General features: G+C 38.3%; 1 non-coding gene across 1 annotated transcript; it reads right to left on the bottom strand.

Moving 5' to 3' along the window:
* Positions 1-22,829: 22,829 nt before the first annotated feature.
* On the bottom strand, positions 22,830-22,903 carry TRNAV-CAC. Its single transcript has one exon. It is a non-coding gene; the product is annotated as a tRNA-Val (tRNA).
* Positions 22,904-23,247: the final 344 nt, after the last annotated feature.

Genomic DNA, 23,247 nt, shown 5'->3' with positions numbered 1-23,247 from the left:
GGTCAGAAATTGTATTGAGCATCTCCACAATCCGAACTTTCTTAGGAGCCGGCCTTTTTCTCTTCTTCGGTTCTGAATCGGAGGCGGCCGCTTTCTTCTTTTTCTCGTGTTCCTTCGCAAATCCCGCCAGCCTTCGTTGCTCCGTTTCTAATCGTTCGGCATCCGCTGCGGCCTGTCTGGCCAATTTCTCAGCATATCCTGGATATAAGATCTCGGCCCTTCTTATTCTTTCGGCCTCTACTTCTTCCTCGGTCAGCTGAGTCGCTCGCGGCGCCTCTTTGTCTTTGCTAACTTCGGCGTCCAGCCTTTCCTGGACTCTCTTAGCAACCAGAGCATCGGCCTCTATAGCCGCGGCATCCGCGTTTTCCTTAGCTTTCAGGATTTCAGCCATCTGTTCGTTGAGTGCCTTTACCTCGGCCACGAGAGTCTCATTTGTCTTTTCCAGCGCTGACACCCGGTCAATTGTCATGTCGACCCGGTCGAAATCCTTCTTTAAGTCCAAAGTGATGCCCTCCAGAGCCGCGGTCTGCTGAGCACATTTTTCACGCTCACCGGCTTCTTCCCACAGTCCGGTGCTGAGTTCTGCTAGGCGTGCTTGATTTTGATCCACAACCTTCTTTGTCGCATAGGCGAACTGCATGGCCGAGTCAAATATTTTATCGCAGCTATCCTTGAACGGTTGAAGCTTAGAAACGTTGTGGTCAAGTATGCGGTCATCAATCTGCTCTGATATTGATGCCTCAAATTTCTGAAGCCGATCTTCAATTTGCCCCGATGTGGACACTTCAAATTTCTTAAGTTGCTCACCAATCCGTCCCGAAACGGATGCTTCAAACTCTTGGAGCCGGTCTTCAATCCATTCCTTAGGAGGAACTGAAACGGTGGCTTCCGGTGGTGGAGAGGGGATTGACTGTTCGGTGGGATCGGGATCGGCTCTTGCACTGGAATCTATCAGTGCAGCATTCTCATTAGTAGGTTCCAATGTGACCGCATCCTCCAAGTTCGTTACCGCAACATCTGAGATTAGTACCTCGACATTTTCTAAACTTTGTACCTCAACAGTCTTTGAAGTCGGTATCTCAGCATTTTCCTGCATTGGTGTCTCAATGTCCCTCGGTGTCTCAGTGTCCTCTCTTGAAGTTGTTGTCCAGTCAATTGGAAATTCTTCGATGACTGGAGCGGTATATACCGGTACTTGCTTTTGGTTGCATATGGCTTCCAGCCGCTCTATTTCCTGCCGAATTTCCAGTTTGCCCTTTTCAAGCTTTTCCAATACTCGCGGTGCTACTGTAGACACCGATCCCCCTTCGGCATATTCTTCCTTAATCTTTCTGATACGCCTTCTTAGATTCCGAAGATGACTTCTCGGTATCAGTAGGCAAGTTCGGCATTGTACCTCATGAATGGTATTGGATTTTGTGAGGCTTAAGATCATCTTCTCGACTTCCTCCAATCTGGCGATGCAATTTTCTTGCGAGAGGTCTGATAGGATGTCTTTATACTTTGTATTAAACCGGTACTCATGCCACTCCAGATATAAGTCTATGACGTCCTCGTCCCGCTTGTTGATGCCGAAAAAGATATTCTGTGCTAGTCTTTCGGCCTCGGCCTCATCGGCGTCTTCCCTGCTGAGGCCTTCATCATTGGCACCTGTGTCAACCCCGTCCTCACCCTCGGTGGTCTCAGGATTGATGCTATGTTCGGCATCGTTCGGACTTCGAGCCGAAAGATCATCGTCATGGTCCGTTCTATTTTCGGTTCCCTCTGTGTCGGCTTCCTCATCGGCCCACTCCTCATCCTCTGTTTGTTGAGGTGGGTCTTCGAAAATTACCTTTTCTTTTCTCTTCCCTCCGGTGTTTGCTTTTGCCGGGGTATCTTTCTTTGCGGCTTTCTTCTTTCGGCCACCTGTGGAACTGGAGGCCGAATTCGTTCTTGGAAGAAAGTGCCTTGATCGGATGATGCTACGTTTTATTATCCCAACACCGGGACCGACGTTGATGTTTAGGTGTAAGAAGATCTTACCGAGTTGTACGGCATACCCCCATGACCTGGCTGAATCTGATCTCACCATGTCCATGAGGTTGCTGAATACCGATCTTGTCCAGTTCACCTCTGTTCCTTCCATCAGACGAAAAATCATTTTGATTTTGTCTCTTGTCAGATTGCTGAAATTCCCTCCCCTTGCCAGTATCGCCCTGGCAAATACGTCACATGCCGGGATAAGCTCCGGTTTCAGCATCTGTTTCTTTCCGGATGTGGTAACCGGCTTTTTGGTTGCTGATAAGATGCGGCAGGCGGTTTTGAAAGTATCATCGTCCATCTCTGCCATTGCGTCCATGCCGGTAGTTGGGAGACGCAAACTTTCGGCCACCACTGCTTCGGTGATCTCAACTTGGGAACCGCAAACCGTTGCGAGGATTCTATCGTAGGAGATGGTTGCGGTTCTGAAGAACTCTTCGACCGCGTCCTTGTAGATTACGTGAGGGCCCTCTAGAAAATATCCCAGACCGGTTTTAATCAGTCGGTCAATTACGTCTTTTGCCTCGGTTGTTCCATTCTGCCGAATCTCTTCAAAGTCCACTTGAGAGTATAGTTTGAACAATACCGAATCACGACCCATGTTTGAGGAGTTTGAGAATGAGAGAATTCGGCTTCAAAGAGTTTAGTAGCTTAGAGAGAGAAAGTGAATTTGTGTGAGAATGAAAAATATGACGAAGGCCCCCTTTTATAGGCGCGGTTTGGAAGCCAAACCGTCCCATCATGAATGGGCGGGAGTTTTCCCTCCAAAACGAAAGGACGCCAAACTATGGGCGGTTACGTACGAAACGGTGGGCGGCATCTTTGGGCGGGAGATTTCCCTCCAAAATCCCGTCTATGTCATGGATGAGACAATCTTTTCTTTGAGACCGAATGGTAGATCGTTTCTAAGCTTATTCAGATATTTTGATGGATCGGTGTTTAACAGTTTTAAGCAGATTTTATAATACCGGACAAGTAAGCGGTTATAGATAGAAACCGGTTACTTAGATAAGTGTTCAAGGAATTTAAGAAGACTCGGTCATTTAAACTGAAATGATAATGAAATTCAGGAAATATCAGAAGGAGAAAACCGATTATAAGATTCGGTACAGGAATAGGCATATAGAAACAACGAAAAATATAGCCTATTCAATAGGCATTCTCCAGAGTCGTTCTCTTGCCGAACCACTGTTGAGGATGTTTGAAGAGGAAGCCGGTGTGCCTGGTCCGAACTCCGGTCGATACCCAAGAATCAGCTTGCTGATATGTGGTGCATACCCGAGACCCTTCTTGGTCAGCACCATATCCTTCAAATTTTCCCAGATGACCGATGACCAGTTAATGGCCGATTTGCGAAGAATGTTGGTCATGATATTGTAGGTATTCTTGGAATACCGTTGATTTGGTGATTGACACAGTATTGACCTGGTCACAATTTCGAGCAAGAGCTGACCGTGACTGGCAAGCTGGGTTTTTGGCCCAAACTGTTCTACCGGAAGAGGGGTGGCCGACAGGTAAAGTGCGGTTTCAAATCCCGCAAGGTCCTGAACAGCCGGGAAGTCAGAGAAACCTTCAACGGGTAGATTGAAGAGTGAAGAAAATTCATCCTCGTCGATCCAGAATGTGTGGTTTCGGACAGTCGAGACGATGTACTTCCCCCTGATGCAGGCGCTTCGAAAGAAGGCCTTGACATCATCTAGAAGGATGGGACCGGCCTCTTCAAGAAACGGTTGAAGACCGGTTTGAACAAGGGAGTCATACATGATTCTCGTCTTAGCATTACAATCCCTTATGTCCGTGCACGAGTCGAAATCGATGCATAGAAAATTTCCCAGAGTTCTGCTCGGCATGATTTCGGTATTGAGAGAGAGAAACGGGATTCAAGGGGAGAAATTGATTTTGTACTTTTGGATGTGATGAAACAAGAAGAGGATGGCTCCTTATATAGGATCGGTTTTGGAGGGAAAATCTGTGCATTGATGGTCAGTTTTGTTTTATTAAGGAAGAGAATCTTTTCCTTTTCAAAGTGCATGGGGAAGCGGCGGTTTGCAAAGCCCGAGGTAAGTGTTCGTTGGAAAGCAACCAGATTAGTTGGAAATTAAATGTGCGGGTGGTTGGGAGTTATCTTGTTAATTGCATTAATCGGGATTATCACATTAAATGCATTTAAGCGATATTGATTAGATGGAGACCGAAAATGGTAGAGACAATGCCGAAACTGACATACAAAAATGATGAAGTTAAGAAAAGAACAAATAAAACCGAAATGGACATGGATGAGGCCGATATGGTCAAAGTTGAATAGGTTAATGATACATCCGGTACATGCAGCAAAACGACCGGATGCCAGACGAAGTGACTTAGCGAGGGGGGTTGAAGTTCCTCCTCCTCCATTCTCTTTCAAACCGACTGTAGAAAGAGTCGGTCATTTCCCTAGTTAGCACCTGAGCCTGGTTCAGGCCTTCGCCAGGACAAGTTGGAACGCCGAGCTCCACCAGAAGGGTGCTCATTTGGGGAATGAGACCGACTGACTGGACGTTAATCATCCAAACTAAGGTGTCGAACAGCACCCGGGACCAATTTACCGGTGTGCCAGTAATGATGGCGGCCATCATGTTGAAACTTGCCACGCAATAGGTATTGGTGACATCTCTTCCAAAGATGCCCCTTCCTAACACATCATTGAGGAGCTGGTACTCAGCCCTCAAGAGAGATTTAGATCCATGATCATTGACAGGCTCATCCGACCGAGCAAAGGCTAGGGATACCTCAGCCTTAATGTCTGCAGGAGGATTGAGATCTGTGATCCCTTGCTTAGGCAGACTGAAACACCGAGCAAAGTCCTGCTCGGTGAAATCGAAAATTACACCCCCAACCTTGGATTGGATGTGGGTCTCAAAATGGGGTGTGCCCCGGAATACCCTGGCATTGTAGTAGAATTCCATGACGGATTCAGGGTAGATGATTTGCTTATCATCCAGAAAATACTGGAGACCAGTGTCTTCTAATTTCTTAATCATCCGATACACCTCATAGTGTTCGGTACCGGTACAGGATTCAAAATCTACTTGGAGGATGTTTGGGAATTGAGACATGGTTAGTTTGCCTTAGTGAGAGGATATTCTTGTGACTTGTGAGTTTTGTGGTGAGTGTTTCCCTCTCTTAAATACTAGTTTAGGGGCTAACCTATTGTCCAGGCATTAAATGGAATGACATGTATTAACTGCAGGATAAAAGGTTTTTCACCAAAATGGGTATGTTTGCAGACTAGGTGTCGGTCATAGGCCTGAACCATGAAAGATATCAAAAGATCTTCACGTCTTTTTAGGCGCGACCAGTTTTCTTTAAAAAAGGCAACATTTTAGAACAGATATCTACAAACATTGGTAGTTGTTCCACATCTGTGAAATTCAAATAATCTAGGATGACCTGCTTCCGAACCGGTCAGTCATCAGTTGTTCATCCCGATGCGGTTAGTTGGTGTTTCCACCAAGTAGCCGGTCGGTTTACTCTTTCTGATGAGCTGGGCGGTTCTTCCATAGGCATCTTGAGAATTCAAAAGTCAACAGCTTAAGAAGAACTACCTGTTTTATCTGTCGAAGCCAGATTTCCTTTTAAGTATCCTTAGGAAGGATCTGACTGATGTCGGTTAAACCGAGAGTAAGTCTAAATTGAGAGAACTTAGCTTCCTGTAGAGGCTTTGTGAAGATATCGGCTACTTGTTGGTCGGTCGGTACGTATTCCAGCCGGATATGCTTCAGCGTGACATGCTCTCGAATGAAATGATGCCTTATGTCGATGTGCTTGGTTCTGGAGTGGAGAACCGGGTTGTATGTAATCGCAATGGCACTTGTGTTGTCACAGAAGATTGGGGACTCTTCGGCAATGATACCGAAGTCCTTCAGCTGCTGTTGGATCCAGAGAAGTTGAGAGCAGCAACTTCCGGCCGCCAAGTATTCAGCCTCTGCGGTTGATGTAGCCACCGATGTCTGCTTCTTGCTGTGCCATGACACCAGTCGGTCACCTAGGAACTGACATGTTCCACTGGTGCTTTTTCTGTCGATCTTGCATCCTGCATAATCTGCGTCTGAATAGCTTGTCAGATTAAATGATGAGTCTTTTGGGTACCACAGACCGACATCAGGAGTGCCCTTTAGATACTTCAGTATTCTCTTTGCGGCTGTGTAGTGGGATTGCTTTGGATTTGCTTGGAATCTCCCACACACACCAACTGCAAACAAGATGTCCGGTCTACTTGCTGTCAGATACAATAGGGAGCCAATCATGCCTCGGTATGCAATCTGATCTACTGATTGGCCTTCATCATCTCTGTCCAGTTTAATGGATGAACTCATTGGAGTGGCAACCGATGAGCATGTGTCCATACCGAATTTCTTCAGAAGCTCCTTGGTATATTTAGGTTGACTGATGAATGTTCCTTCCTTGAGTTGTTTAACCTGAAGACCTAGGAAGAAACTTAATTCTCCCATCATACTCATTTCAAATTTGTCAGTCATCATTTTTGAGAACTTGTCACAGAGCTTTGGATCGGTGGAACCGAAAATAATATCATCTACATAAATTTGAACAAGTAGGATATGTTCCTTCTTCTCAAACTTAAACAAGGTTTTATCCACTGAACCGATGGTGAAGTCATGCTCTAATAGAAATGCGGTTAGCGTATCATACCAGGCTCTTGGTGCTTGCTTTAGACCGTATAAAGCTTTGTTCAGCCGGTATACATGGTTTGGAAATGCAGCATTTTTGAAACCGGGTGGCTGTTCAACGTACACCTCTTCACGTATATCACCGTTCAGAAATGCACTTTTAACATCCATTTGAAAAACTTTGAAATTTTTGAAAGCAGCAAAGGCAAGAAAAATCCTAATGGCTTCAATCCTGGCTACAGGAGCAAATGACTCTTCAAAATCAATGTCTTCTTCCTGTTTGTAGCCTTGAGCCACTAATCTGGCTTTGTTCCTCGTGACCAAACCGTCCTCATTGAGTTTGTTTCTGAATACCCATCTTGTTCCTATGACCGATTTATCTTTCGGTCTGGGAACTAAGTACCAGACTTTACTACTCTCGAACTGGTTTAGCTCTTCTTGCATTCCCAAGATCCAATCCGGATCTGACAATGCTTCATCTATTCTTTTCGGTTCAATCTGGTATATAAAAGCAGAGTTAAAATATCCTTCCAGAAGTTGACTCCTAGTTCGAACAGGTTCTGAAGGGTCACCTATAATTTGCTCAGGAGGATGTTTACTGTTTCTTCTGAGATTCAGTTCAGGGGTGTCTACCAAGTTACCGTTTGATTGATCAAGGCTAGACATGTCGGTAGGCTGACCGAGATTGTCAGACCGACCGGCTTCCTCGGGTTGGACCGAAGTGTCAGCTTCCTGTTGTGGAACAGCTTGATCCGGCTGGGTATCAATATTACCCATTAGGTCATGGACAAATCCTCTGAAGACCGGGGTCTCATCTTCGCTATCAGAATGAATATCGTTATTTTCCAGTCTGTTGTGTAGATCAAAGCATGAAGCAGTGTTGCTTTCAACCGATTCATCGAAAACAACGTGAATTGTTTCCTCCATGGTTGCAGTTCTATTGTTATATACTCTATATGCTTTACTTACCGACGAGTATCCTAGCATAATGCCGGTGTCGGTCTTTGCATCAAAAGCGGTGAGTTGGGTTTTACCATTATTATGAATATAACATTTACAACCGAAAATCCTGAGGTATTTAAGTTTAGGAACTCTGTTAAAATAAACCTCATATGGTGTTTTGTTGTGAAATCTGTTAATCAAGGACCGGTTTTGTGTATGGCATGCAGTGTTGATAGCTTCAGCCCAATATTTCTGAGCAATGCCGGAGTCGGCTATCATGGACCGTGCGGCTTCCTTGAGAGTCCGGTTTCTTCTCTCGGCCAGGCCGTTTTGTTGAGGAGTCCTGGCACTAGACAACTCGTGTCTAATGCCGGATTCATCAAGATATGCAGTTAATGTGCTATTAGTAAATTCGGTACCTCTATCGCTTCGAATGCAATTAATACGAGTTGATTTTTCATTTTGCAAACGCTTAAGGAGGTTGATTAGGTTTGATACCGTTTCACGTTTAGATGGTAAGAATATTACCCATGTATATCTAGAGTAATCATCAATAACTACCATGGTGTAAAGCATACCTCCTAGGCTTATGACCTGAATTGGTCCAAATAAATCCATGTGAAGAAGATCTAGACATCGGCTAGATTGGAGATTTCCTTTGCTCTTAAACGATGACCTAGTTTGTTTACCCATTTGGCATGCTGAACAAACCTTATCCTGGTTAAATACTATATCTGGGATGCCTTCAACTAGTTTCTTACCACGAATGTAGTTTAATGTTTTCATGTTTAGATGGTTTAGTCTTTTGTGCCATAGCCAGGTTTGATCAGTCTTAGCTATCATGCATATAGGGTGTTCTACTCTAGTTTTCCAGTCTACCTTGTAGATGTTACCTATCCTATTTCCGGTTAGTAGTACTATCCCTTGAGAGTTCTTAACTAAGCATGCATGTTTAAGGAATTCTACCGTGTATCCAGCATCACACATCTGACTAATGCTAAGTAGATTAAAACGTAGGTTTTCAACTAGAAGTACATTGTCAATAGTTAGGTTACCATGGACAATCTTACCCTTGCCCACGGTTTTACCTTTAGAGTTGTCACCGAAGGTGATAGGAGCACCGGTTACTGATCTAATGTCGGTTAGCAGATTGCTATTTCCGGTCATGTGTCTGGAGCAACCGCTGTCCAAGAACCATTCGGAGTTTCCTAGCCGTTTCTTTGGATCCTGCAAAATGTACATATTTACAACTATTTGGTACCCACATTTACTTGGGTCCACATGCGATTAGTCCCTTAGGTACCCAAACCTTGATAAATCGAACGGTCTTCTTTGCTAAAGTTTCAACTGTTCTCCTCACACTTGGTCTGGTGTATTTCGGTTTCCCTACAGATGACCTAAATGATGATGGTCTTTGGTTTGATGATCTATAGTTTGATCTACGTGGTTCAGGGAAGTCTTTCTTATATTTGAGGATTTCTGCTTTCCTTTTCTCAAGGTCAAGCCATGAATCGGTTGGGCCAACATAGTCATACTTTGTCTTTTCTTCCCTATAATATGCGGTCTCCTCTTCTTCAGCTGTACAGGTGCTCTTAAGGAATTTTATAAAGGGAAGGTTTCCTTTTGTAAGCTTTGCTTTCCATATGGATTTTCGGTTTTTAGATCTGTTCTCTGTGTATCCTAGGCCATTCTTACAACGTGGATGCCTGTATTCTTTATTCAGGTTCTTTACTATATCGCTAGATCTCCTATAGGCGGCCATCGTATACTGAAATCTGGCATTCTCTTTCTCGGTTAGTTCTCTAGTCGACTCACTAGGTTGTTCGATCTTAGGGTCTAATTCGGTTTCTAGGGTATGAGTATTATCAGATTGTATGACCTCCGGTTCGGTTATGATGGGTACCTCTGGTTCTACTGGGATAGGTACTATGGGATCGGTTTTGATGTTGAGGTGCTTAGGTAACATGGTCAATAGGTTTTTATATTCTTCTACCATGTCATTCAATGCATTGTATAACTCATCTTTAGTAAATTCTTCACAGGGAGAGTCAAATACCTGTTCCTCATTTGCCATGAGACATGTGAGGTCATCGTCACTGTCACTGTGAGCCCATAGGCTTCCTCCATCATCGGCTATCAGTGCTTTCGGTACTTCACTTCCTTCACCGATTTGTTGATAGTTGTTCCGGTTATTTTGGTAGTCTGGTTTCTGTGTATCTCTCCTTGGTTTCCTGCATTCCCACTTAAAGTGTCCCATACAGTTACAGTTATAGCATCTTACATTGGATTTGTCACCATAGTAGTTGTTTGTTGGTTGGCTCCTTTTCATGAACCTCCCAAACTTCTGCGCAAGCATTGCCATGGCGTCCTCAGTAAACTGTTCGGCGGTTCTGATCGGTGCAGGTGCAGGAGTCGGTACCGGTGCAGATGTAGATATAGGGGCAGGAACAGGTGCAGCCGGTTCCGTAGATGTGATCAGTGCTCTGGTTGACGTTGAGGCCGAGACTTCCTCTTCAGTTCTGGAATTCATCTCGAACTCATATGCCTTAAGATCTTCGAATACATCGTATAATTTCATCTTACGTAGGCTCTTTGATTCTCTCATGACCATCGTCTTTATGTCCCAAGCACTCGGAAGAGATCTCAAGACCTTCATAATGACCTCTTTGTTGTCGTACTTCTTGCCCAGATTTGCTAACTCATCTAATACACCAGTGAACCTGTCACTGTATTCTTTCATAGTTTCCCCTGGTTTCATTTTGATGCTTTCAAACCTCTGTGTGGCCACCATTATTTTGTTCTCCTTTGTTCTTTCATTTCCCTCAAAGATCTGGATGACCGTGTTCCAAGTCTCCTTCGCGGTTTTGCAATCTTTGATCTTGCAGTATGTATTTCTGTCCACGCTGTTGGAGATCCGGTTTCTTGCATGGTTGTCCAGATTGTTCCTTCTCCTATCTTCAGCCGTCCATTCTTTTCTATCTTTATCAATGAATATCGGTCCTTCGGTCAGAATGGATTCCATTTCATCATCCAAGGTGACTAGATGTAGATGCATGCGTGCCTTCCAGTTGGCAAAATCATCACCTTCTAGCATTGGAGGCCTATCCTGATACATGTTTGCTTGAGTATTGAAACTAACTGCTCTGATACCAATTGTTAGGATCTAGGTCGCCGCTGGTGGACCGGGGGTTGGACCGGTTAGCGGTTCTTGCTTCGTAGGGTGGTGGTTAATCCGGTTAGAGATTAACACCGGGGTTTCAATACTACACAACCTGTCACAAACCCTTGAACTAGGTTCAAGCGCGGAAGAGGTTTGCTTTCAGGTTGAAGCGGTACACGTGTATGATAGGCGGAATCGGTTTCGGATGATGGAGATTTGAAGAATGGTGGGTCGGTTTCGGTTATCTGGATATTCGGTATGGTCAGTATGGAGTTGGTTTGGGGCGGTATGGATAAATTAGTCGGTTATGTAATGAAGCCAACAGAAAGTAAATAACACAACAGATTTTATGGATGTTCGGAGATAAAACTCCTACGTCACCCCTTCCTCTCGAAGCCGCGAGAAGGATATTCACTAAGGAATACAAGTACAATCCGATCGAGACTTATTTCCTGCTCGATAACACTCTTACAATTCACACCGAAATTGTAACACACACTTGGAATTTAGCACTTAGGCTTTCTTAGAATACCACACTGTTATCACTTGTAGTAAATGCTCTTAACGCTTCACTTGTCTTACTTAATGTCCCGCTTAGTAACTGCATTTACTCTTCTGCAACTGTCTCCTTTTATAGGTGAAATATGCCAACGGTCATATTTCAAGGCCTTGAATCTGATTGGCTGATCAGAGATGCAGTGATTCAGTGTCTCAGACCTGCCGGTCGTCTCCTCAGACCTGAGGGTCAATCTCAGACCTGGTATCCTGTTTCAGACCTGCCGGTCTGTAAGGCAAACCTGCTGGGTTTGTCTTTTACTCAATGTAGGCACTGTCTGCTTGGACAGTTGTCTGTACTTTGAAGATTTCCTTTCTGGCTTATCCCGAAGTAGAAGGATCCGGTAGTACTGTTTTCTGCAGCCTACAGTCTTTCCTCAGACTTGCATGGATATGGAAGTATTCAGTCTGTTCCTTTGGTATCATTCTCAACAGATACCCAAAGTGTCTTCTTGTACAGGTCGGCCACTTGACTTGGCCTAGGTTGGCCACTTGACTTGGCCGAATGTCTTTTGATAGTGAAGTAACCGGACTTCTTCCGGTTATGATTGCCTTGTGGATTGATCGGCTGTATGATGATTCCGGTTTTGAGCTTTGGCCGATCCTTCCTTTGTTCGGTCACGTTCTGAATATACTCGATCGGTTTGATAGCTTGACCGGTTCGGTTTCTTCAGTTGGTTCTCTTCTGTTCATCCGGTCCGGTTCCTTGTTCCTGCATAGGAAGTTTGTTTAAGTTAGGTTTATTTGAACCGGTATGAATTTATCTAACAGATATAAATGATTTATATATTATAATACGAAAAATTAAGAGATTAAAAAGGAGATAAAAAAAAGATATATTGTATAATATATATATATATTTAATATTAAAGGAGAAAAAATTTAATAATATAATACTATTAAATATTAAAAAATTGGGGCCATATGCAATTGCATAAGTTGTCTTACCATAGGGTCGGTCCTACTATGCAACTACATAGGTTGCCTTACCCTAGAGCCGGCACTGCTATACAACTGAGAATCAATGAATATTTGGTTCGAATCGTATTAGACACGCCAATAAATTTAAAATTGTTAAAAATAAAATAAAAAATGTTATATGTATGTTTCGAACTTGCAACCTAACAAAAATAAGTAAAACACTTTAACTAACATAGCTAATAAGACTTTATATTTTAAATTCAATACCAAATTTAATTATAAACGACATTTTAAACAATATAATTTCAATTTTTTAACTAACTAATATATATATGTAATATGTTTAATTTGAATTTGATTAGTTTGTCAAATCGAGAATTGTGGTTAATTTGGACATATATGTGAAAGTAATGGATACTTGAGTTGATTCGTGGGTTGATTCTCCCATGAACTTGAAATGGTTAAAAATAAAATAAAAAATGTTATATGTATGTTTTGAACTTATAATAAAACAAAAACAAGTACAACTATTTAACTAAATGTGATTGAGGTGCGATTTTCCGAGGGATAATAGGTCGGTAATAAAGGAGAGTGGTTAAAAAATATGAATCAAATATTTGATTAACCAAAGTGTGAGGTCACGAAGTTAAATGTCGATTGAGATTGGTGGTTAATTTTCATAGAGATAAGAGACGTGTGAAAGTGTAATTGTGATGTGGTTTTCTAAGAGATAAAAGGTGGGTAACAAAAGATCGCAAGGTCACAAAATTAGAGATCGATTGAGATTGGTGGTTATTTACTGAAGGATAAGAGTGATGTGAAACTATGATTGAGGTTGATGTTTGGTTTTCTTAGGAATAACAAGCATTTGAAAATGTGATTGACATTGGTGGTTGTTTTACTGAGAGATAAGAGGCGTGTGAAAATATGATCACGAGGTATATAAAAAAGTGTGAGTCACAAGATGTCAACTAATTAACTAATTGGTAATAACTATTCAATACAAAATATATATACATACACAAAATAATAAAATTATTTAAACAATCTCAAGTGGTTTAGCGATTAAGGTGTTCACATTTCATGTTTCCAGGGTTCGAATTTCAAAAATTGCAAATATAAAATTGATTATTATAAATATTTGAGAAATCGATATTAAAGAATGCATTATGGAGTATAATATATGAAATCACAACTTTTAAACAAGGGATAAGAGACATGTGAAAGTGTGATGTCGAAATTATTGGTTGGTTTGACGAGCATTTAAAAGTGTGAAGTCACGAGATGGAGGTCGGGTGTGCTTTGTCAGCCAATGGATAAAAAGACATATGAAAAAGTGTGAGTTAGAAGATGATGGTCAACTGGGGGTTAGTGATTGGTTTGACTTGGTATAAAAGGTATGTGATCAATTGATATCGATTGTTCATTTGTTGAAATGGGGTAAAATAGGTCGTTTAAGATTGGTGGGTTGTTTGTTGATGGGGTAAAAAGGCATTTTGGGGGATAGAGATGCATATGAAAAAGTGTGAGTCACAAGATGAGAGTCAATTAAGGATTAATGGTTGATTTGACGAGGGATAAGGGGTGTGTGATCGATTAGAATTGGTTGTTGATTTGTGAAGTGGAGATAAAAGAGGTCGACTAAGACTAGTGGGTGGTTTGTCGAGGGGATAAGAGGCATATGAAAAAATGTGAGTCACAAGAGGTCGACTAAGATGGGAGTGGTTTATCGAGTGGATAAGGAGGCATATGAAAAGTGTGAGTCACAGAAATTGACTAAGATTGGTGGGTGGTTTGCCGAGATGATAAGAGGTGTGTGAAATTGTGTGAGGTCACGAAATGAAATGTCGATTGAGATTTGGTTGTTGGTTTGCCGAAGTGAGGGTAAATATAATATGTCTTCTTAACAAATTAGATATTAGTGGTTAAAAAAAATATGAATGGTATGTTGATTTACCAAAGTGGTCGATTGTGGGATTGGTTGTTGATTTGTTGAAGTGGGGTAAAAAAAGTCGTGTTAAGAGTAAATATGATGAGATGCGAGGTGGGGATTTATGGTTGATTTTTCGGGATAAGAAGGCAATAATAAAAGGAGATATCGATGGTTAAAAATATATAAATAAGATGTTGATTGACCGAAGTATACACGTGTGTGTAAGGTCACGAGATTATAGGTCGAATTAGGATTGGTTAGTGGTTTGCCGAGGGGATAAAAGAGTCATATGAAAAAGTGTGAGACACAAGATGAGAGGTCAATTGAGGAGATTGATGCTTGATTTGTCGAAGGATAAGAGATGTGTGAAATTGTGTGTAAGGTCATGAGATGAGATGTCGATTGGGATTTGGTGGTTAGTTTGCCAGAAGTGGAGGATAATTTAAGAGGTTGGTAAAAAATGAGATATTAATATTTAAAAATATATGAATGAGATGTTTGATTGATCGAAATGTAAAAGTGTGTGAGGCCATAAGATTAGTGGTCGATTGTGATTGGTTATTTGTCTGGGGACAAAGAGACATATGAAAAAATGTGAGTCACAAGATACGAGGTCGATTGAGGGATTGGTGTTAATTTGATGATGATAAGAGGTGTGTGAGGTTACGAGATGAGATGTCGGTTGAGATTTGGTGGTTGTTTTACTGAAGTGGGGATAAAAAAAGAGGTCGCAATAATATAAATGAGGATGATAATAAATGAGATATTAGTGGTTAAAATATATGAATGAGGTGTCGATTAATCAAATTGTAAAAGTGTGTGGGGTCGTGAGATTAAAGGTTGATTGAGATTTATGGGTGATTTTCTGAGTGAATAAAGATGAATATGAAAAAGTGTGAGTCATAAGATAAAAGGTCGATTGGTGGTAAAAGAGGTCGATTGGTGGTAAAAGAGGTTGCGGTAATGATACAAATTATGAGATGAGAGGTGGGATTTGTGGGGATAATAAAGGAGATATCAGTGGTTAAAAATAATATGAATGAAATTTTGATTAACCAAAATTTGAAGATGTGTGAGCTCACAATACTAGAGGTCGATTGAAATTGGTGGTTGGTTTGTCGAGTATGATAAGTGGTATGTAAAAATGTGAGGTGATGATATGAGAGATCGATTGAGATTGGTGGTTAATTTGACGAGAATAATATGTGTGTGAATGTGTATGAGGTCACGATATGAGATGTGGATTGTGTGGTTGGTGGTTGGTTTGTCGAATAGTGGTAAAAAAAGTCACGGTAATGGATAAGAGGTCGGTAATAGTGCAAAGTACGTCTAACATTATTTTAGATAAAAACAAAATATATGATAAACTTTAAGTAAAATTTCTGAAATTGATCCATAGTAACTAAGAAGATAAATCGTGTAATTAACTTAAGAAAAAATCTACATTTCTCTTAAATATTTTTCAAACTCATAATTTTTTTAAATTTTAAATATTTATTAAATTTTAAAATACACGTTAATATTAAATTTTGGATTAACTTAACTATTACAAACTAAAACTAATTTTAAATTAAATAAATTTAAATAATATAAATTTTATTTAAAATATTTATAGATAAATAATATTTTATTTATATTTTTACTCGTACAAATGTACAGGATTTATGCTAGTCTAAAAATAAATAAATATATTTTATTTTATTTAATGTAATAATAAATTGTTAAATTCATATCTCTTTTAAATTATGGTTTAACGGTCGTAAGTAAATATTAGCAAATGCACAATACATATTTTATACATTTAAATATATAAATTTAAAATTCGGTTAAACTAGTGGTTGGACCGGTCGAACTGAAGTTCGCACATAAAACCTGGTTGATGACCGGAACGATTTTCAGAACCATGCTAATTAGAACAAATACTTTTGTTTAATGTTTTCTGTTACAAATGAATCATTCTTTTTAATGATATACTAGACCCTTCATTTTCTTTTGAATGAATGGCTTTGGTTGATATATGTTCTTTTCATAAGGGATCTCATGTTATGGGTATCCTGTTCCCATGACTTTGATAAAAAAAAATTGAAAAGGCTCGAACTTGAGACGATTTGACCATATGGCTTAAACTTTCAAATGATTTATATGGGGCTCAAACTTTCACATATTTAACAATTTGAGATTTCGTTTCAAATAGACATAATGTCCGTCTATATTTTACAACGTATTTTTTTAACTTGCCATATAAATCTATAATTTCCACGTATTAAAATAAATAAATAAAATTTAAAACCCCTAAACTAAAAAAAACAATATCATTTTCTCTCACTAATCATCTTCTTCATCTAGGTTTTCTTCGTCTCCTCAATGTTGCTGTGATTCTCATCATCGAAGCTTAGGCGAGTTCATCATCGAAGCTTGGGCGCAGTTCATCGAAGCATTGGCCGGAGTTCAACGAAGCTTGGGCACAGTTCATCGAAGTCTTGGCTGGAGTTCATCTAGACTAACTGACCGACCGACTGAAATGTATATTTTTGCACATAGATGAAAAGGCATGTTTTGTTATGTTTCATTTGTTATGTTCTATCCTCACTTTTTCTTTTAAAGTCACACCTAAACCAGTTTAGGGGTTATTTCAGTTCTCAAATTTCTTCTACTAGATGATTTGGTTAATTTTTTTTTCAAATTGAAATTTTTTGGTTATGTCTGGTTGTCAAGGTTATTTTATTGGTTTATCTAATATTTATTGTGGATGTGATGAAATTTGTCCAATTTGGACATCCTTGAAAGAAGTACACTAGGTTGTTCAAATTATAAGGTAATTAATTTCCTCATAATGTATATATATTGAATCTGTAATTTAAACATAATATATTTTTTATATTTTTGACAGAATAGAAGAGGTTGTCGTTTCTTCGAGTGTTTGGATGATTGTTTAATTGGACGAACTCTTGAACTTTTTCGAGAATTGAAAGAGCTGAAATCCCTACATAACAATCTTCAAATGTTTTTGGATGAGAAGTCGGATAAAGTTCAACAATTAAAAGAAGAGTTTGAAGCAATGAAGTTGAAGCTTGAAACAATGAAATTCATGTCAAAGAAAATTCAATAATTAGTTGTATAGATTTGCATAATATTTGTTGCAGTGATTGTTTTTATTTGTATATTATGTAATTATTTTAAGCCATATTAGGACAAGAAAGTTTATGGACTAGAGTGAGAATGACAAGAAATCTGATTATGCTTGTGTTTATTTGAGTATACATTAGTTGTTATAATATTTATGTGATTATGTGAAAGAAAACATAGTGTAGGAAGGGCGGTGACAAATAGAACATATTTTCCTTATATAGAACAGAGTAGATATGTATTCATTCAGACATACCAACATTCAGAGATAATCTAGGAAATTTCATTATTAAGTTTACTGGTTCCTTGTAGGTTCCAAATTCAAAAAGTGGAACTTTTAAAATACTTAACATTACTAATTCTTAAATAACATTAATACCAATCTAGTATTGCTCCCCTTGAGATGGATTGCTCCCTTGAGATTTTCTAAAGTTTATCTTTTTCTTTGCAACTATCTCTTGAAGTTTTTGACTAGTTAGGGCAGATTTTCCCTTGAACATAAGACCTTGTGGCTTAAGTCTATGGCCTGGTTATGTAGCACCGACCTTGACAACACTTGATGATGAGTTGCGTGAAGTTGTTGGTGCTCGAGGTGCGAAACATGGAGGTACTCGAGGTGCGGGAAATAGAGGTGCTCGAAGTGTGGGACGTGGAGGTACTCGATGTTCAGGAAGTGGAGGTACATGATGTTCAGGACGTGGAGGTACTCGAGGTTTACTTGTACTAAGTGTTGGACCTTCACTTGATTTCTGATTTTGCAAGAAAATATATTAATCAAACTACTAATAAAATTAAAGTCATATTAGTAATAATACCAAAAATATTTGAAAGAAAAGAAAAGTATACCTCTTATTGGAGGTTGAGAAGCAATTCCACCGATTGTAATTTATTTACAACTCCTTAGTACAAATATTTGATTAATTGCGCTCAGGCTTCGATGAAATGCGCCCAAGCTTCAATGAGCTCCGGCCAAGGCTTCGATGAACTGCGCCCAAGTTTTGATAAACTGCGCCCAATTTTCGATGATGAACTCGCCCAAGCTTCGATGATGAGAATCACAACAACATTGAGGAGATGAAGAGAACCTAGATGAAGAAGATGATAAGCGAGAGAAAACGATATTGGGTTTTTTTAATTTAGATGTTTTTAATTTAATTTATTTATTTTAATATGTGGAAATTAAAGATTTATGTGACAAGTTAAAAAAAACATGTCAGTAAAATATAAATGGACGTTATGTCTTTTGAAACGAAGCCTCAAATGGTTGAATGTGTGAAAATTCAAGCCCCATATAGATCATTTGAAAGTTCGAGTCCCATATGTTAAATCATCTTAAGTTCGAACCTCAAATAGTATTTAAGCCAAAAATAATTATAAACATGACCCTTTTGTCCCTACTGTGAAGGGAATTTCGTAACATCTAACCAGGATCCATTCTATATTTGTAATTATTTCAAAACAATTAACAGTTTAATAATTTTGCATACATCATTTAATTATTAGCTAAACAATCATTTTTTTATTTTACATTTTATAATATTTTAAATATTAATTAATAGATATTTTAATGTTTAACTTAAATAACAATTTCTTACCTTAAACAAAAAAAAAAAGGTTATTGGGAGACTAATCAAAATGTTAATCGTTTCAAAAACTAAAGTTTTTCCAAATAACTAAACTACATGGTTATTCTAATAAAACTTGTGTGGGTGTTTGTTATTCGTTGAAAACATTTTCATAACTAAAATTGTTGAGCTTCATAGGGAGGAGATTCTCTTCTTATAAAAGGAAATTTAAAATATTCCAATTAATTATTTTCAAAATTTAACATTAAGAAATTCTAAACTAATAATTATTAAATATAAGAATTCAAAAATCACCAATCCAATTATACTTCAATTAAAATGTCTTATAAAAAATGGAAGGCATGGTTATGGATCATTCTAGTTTCCTGAATTAATTGTCCCATTTTATTTGTTTCATAAATTAACAAATAAATAAAAAATATTAAATATAACTTTCATGATCTATCACATGATCATTAGTTTAGAGTTTGTCTAGGTGATTAATGTAATATTATTCATTAAAATGTACAAGGAGAAATCTAGTTATACAAAACAAAACAAAAAAGTGTACAAAGAAAGAAAATGAAAATAAATGGTAAATTTGTATTTTATTAATATGAAAGAAAACCATTTTAATACAAATAATTAAGATAACAAACAAATATAATAAGTAAACAACTGATAAATCTAAAGAATTATTAAACTTGTTTAACTTTTTGTTTTAAGATATAAAAATGGATTAAATGAGGATGTATGATTCGTAAATGAAATGTCTATCCAAATCTGAATATCAATTCTTCCAAACTCAAATGATAAACAATAAATATATGTTTGACATTATCACAATATTATAAAATTATTAAACGTCGATAAATCAGACATAACGATATAGTTGAAAAGAGAACCTACAAAATTTCAGCCGCCACAACCACCACCGCATCCAGCGCCACAACCGCCAGTAACACCAGTATCACCACCAGCTCCATTAGGTTTTGGCTGGCCGCTTGTGCAGCAAACTGCAGTGAAACAAAGGGCTATCAGAACGCCCAGAAATGGAGCAAGACAAGCTCCTATTATAAACAAAGTAGATTTCATCTTATAAAATTGAGAGAAAGGAAGAAGATAAAACAGGGCATTTGAATATGGAAAGGCATCAAGCAAAGTGAACATGTTTTTGTAGAATGAATATATAAACCAAAAATGATAAACTAAAAAAGAAAAAAAAATCAGCAAAAGCAATTCAACGAATTAACGTGGTATGTGGGTAGAAGATAGAAAATCTTAAAAATATCCTGAAAGGCTGGTTTCGGGTCCCAAAACGCTCTTTTCGAATCCCGAAACGTGTATTTTCGAAAAAAAAAATTGTCCCGAAATGAGCATTTTCGGAACGTGGGGACAACCTTGCAGGCCACGTCGAATTCGTGAACTTGCTTGTTCTTTTTTTTTTTAATTTATCATTCCTCTATATAAACTTAGAAGAGGAGCAAATTATGGAAAACCCACATGCATTCATTCATATATATCAAATCTACTAACAAACAAAAAGTCAACTAATATGTTCTATTGACAAATACCTTATTGAAATGAGTGAATAGGAAATCATCTATAAATTTATTCGAAAATACTTTTTGTTTGTTTGTCGAAAGTATCTCATCTATTCAAATTTAGACATATGGTGATGACTTCTGTTCCACCTCCCCAATGTCAACCATGTAAAAAAAAAAAAAAAAAAAAAAAATGTCTGAGCTTAAATTTAAACTGGAACCTTGAGTGTAGGAGACTACCATGATAACCAATTACAACACACAAATTTCTATGCATTCATATTTTCGACCTCCTAACCAAATCTCATTTCGTTCAACAACCACGAATGACAACCGTGCTAAAAAAAATGTCTAAGCTGGGTTCAAATCGGGGACCTTTAGTGTATGAGACTAACGTGATAACCAACTATACCACCCAGACTTCTGATCTGCATTCAAAATTTCGACCTCGTATCTCATTTTGTTCAACTTCCCGAATGATAACCATGTTAAAAAAATATGTCTAGGCCCGGATTCAAACCGAGGACATTTAGTGTGTGATAACAAACCACACCATCCAAACTTCTATACATTAACAATTTCAACATCGAATCTCATTTTGTTCAAGCTCCCGAATGACAGCCATGTTAAAAAAGTTGAATGTAAAATGTTTAAACCCGAGTTCAAACCGAGAACCTTTAGTGTGTGAGACTAACCTGATAAACAACTACACCACCCAGACTTCTATACATTCACAATTTTGACCTCAACCTCCCGAATGACAACCATGTTAAAAAAATAAAAACAAATTTATAAGCCCGGGTTTGAACCGTGTACCTTTAGTGTGTGAGATTTACGTGAAAACTATACACCACCCAAATTTTTATGCATTCACAATTTTGACCTCAAATCTCATTCTGTTTAACCTCCTCGAATGACAACCATGTTAAAAAAAATAAAAACAAAAAACATTTGTCTAAGCTCGGTTCGAATTGGAAACTTTTAGTGTGTGAGACTAACATGATAACCGATTACAACACCCAAACTTCTACATATTCACAATTTTGACCTCCTAACCAAATCTCATTTGGTTCAACCACCCCATGATAACCATCTTGAAAAAAAATGTCTAAGCCCGAGTTCAAACTAGAGACATTTAGTGTGTGAGACTAATGTGGTAACTGTTGGAATTAAACTAATTCCATTAATTAAATGAAAATGATATTTGGGCTAATGAAATTCACACCAAATTCAAATGTGAATTAAGTGTGAAATTAATCCAAATGAAATTCACATGAAATTCAAATGTGAATTAAAGTGAAATTAATCCAAATGAAATTCACATGAAATTCAAATGTGAATTAAAGTGAAATTAATCCAAATGAAATTCACATGAAATTCAAATGTGAATTAAGGTGAAATTTCATCCAAATGAAATTCACATGAAATTCAAATGTGAATTAAGGTGAAATTTCATCCAAATGAAATTCACATCAAATTCATTGTGAATTAAATTTGTTAATTGTTACAATTAACATAAATGTCTTGAATGAGGCAATTAACAAATGATGTTAATTGCCATTGTAACTACAAAATATTTATTGTAGGATGTAACTTGCAAAGATAATGAAAAGGCAAGCAACGATAACCGTTGGATGAATGGATGATGGATTAGTGACCGTTGGATTAAAGAATTGATTATGAGTTTAATTTTCAACTATAAATATCCCTTCACATTGTATTCTTCTCTACACATTATCTTATCACTTCTCTCTCTAGAATTCTAAAATCTTTCCTTGTTCTTGTGAGTTTTCTTGTGAGTGTTCTTGTGAGCGTTCTTCGAGTTTCTTGACTCGATCATTTCTGTGCGAAACCCGGTGATTGTGATTCAGGTACTTTTGTCTAGTTCGCTGTTGTAGTGGTTTTTCTGTGCTAAATCATTGCAGGTTCCGTTGTACCCTGGGAAGCAGCCACCGACGAAACTCTCCAGCACAAACGGGAGACGGTGAAACTGTTTTAAGGGAACTGTGTTTCACAGGCCTCGGAGCAAACGAGAAGACATTTTTACATAATCTATTGTATCTGTTGTATTATCCTTTTATTGTATTCATATATTATTTACGTGTAATTTTTTACGAGATAATATTACCAACAGTAACCAACTACACCACCCAGACTTCTATACATTCACAAATTCGATCTCGAATCTCATTTTGTTCAACCTCCCGAATGACAACTATGTTAAAAAAGTAAAAAAATAAAATGTTTAAACCCGAGTTCAAACCAAGAACTTTTAGTGTGTGAGATTAACGTGATAACCAACTACACCACTTAGATTTCAATACATTCACAATTTTGACCTCAATCTCATGTTGTTTTACCTCTCGAATGACAACCATGTTAAAAAATAAAAATAAATGTCTAAGCCCGGGTTCGAACCGGGGACCTTTAGTGTGTGAGACTAACGTGATAACCAACTACACCACCCAGACTTTTATGCATTCACAATTTCGACCTCGAATCTCATTCTGTTCAACCTCCCTGAATACAACCATGTTAAAAAACAAAATACACATGTCTAAGTTTGGTTCAAACCGGGAACCTACTTCTACATATTCACAATTTTGACCTCCTAACCAAATCTAATTTCGTTCAACTACCCGAATGACAACCGTGTTGAATAAAAATGTCTAAGTCCAAGTTTGAACTGAGGACTTTTAGTGTGTGAGACTAACGTGATAACCAACTACACCACCCAGACTTCTATGTATTCAAAATTTTAACCTCGAATCTCATTTTGTTCAACTTCCCGAATGATAACAATGTTAAAAAAAAT

The sequence above is a fragment of the Impatiens glandulifera genome, chromosome 8 (assembly GCF_907164915.1).
Source record: "Impatiens glandulifera chromosome 8, dImpGla2.1, whole genome shotgun sequence".
Classification (NCBI taxonomy): Eukaryota; Viridiplantae; Streptophyta; class Magnoliopsida; order Ericales; family Balsaminaceae; genus Impatiens; species Impatiens glandulifera.
This window is presented reverse-complemented; position numbering and strand designations above follow the sequence as displayed.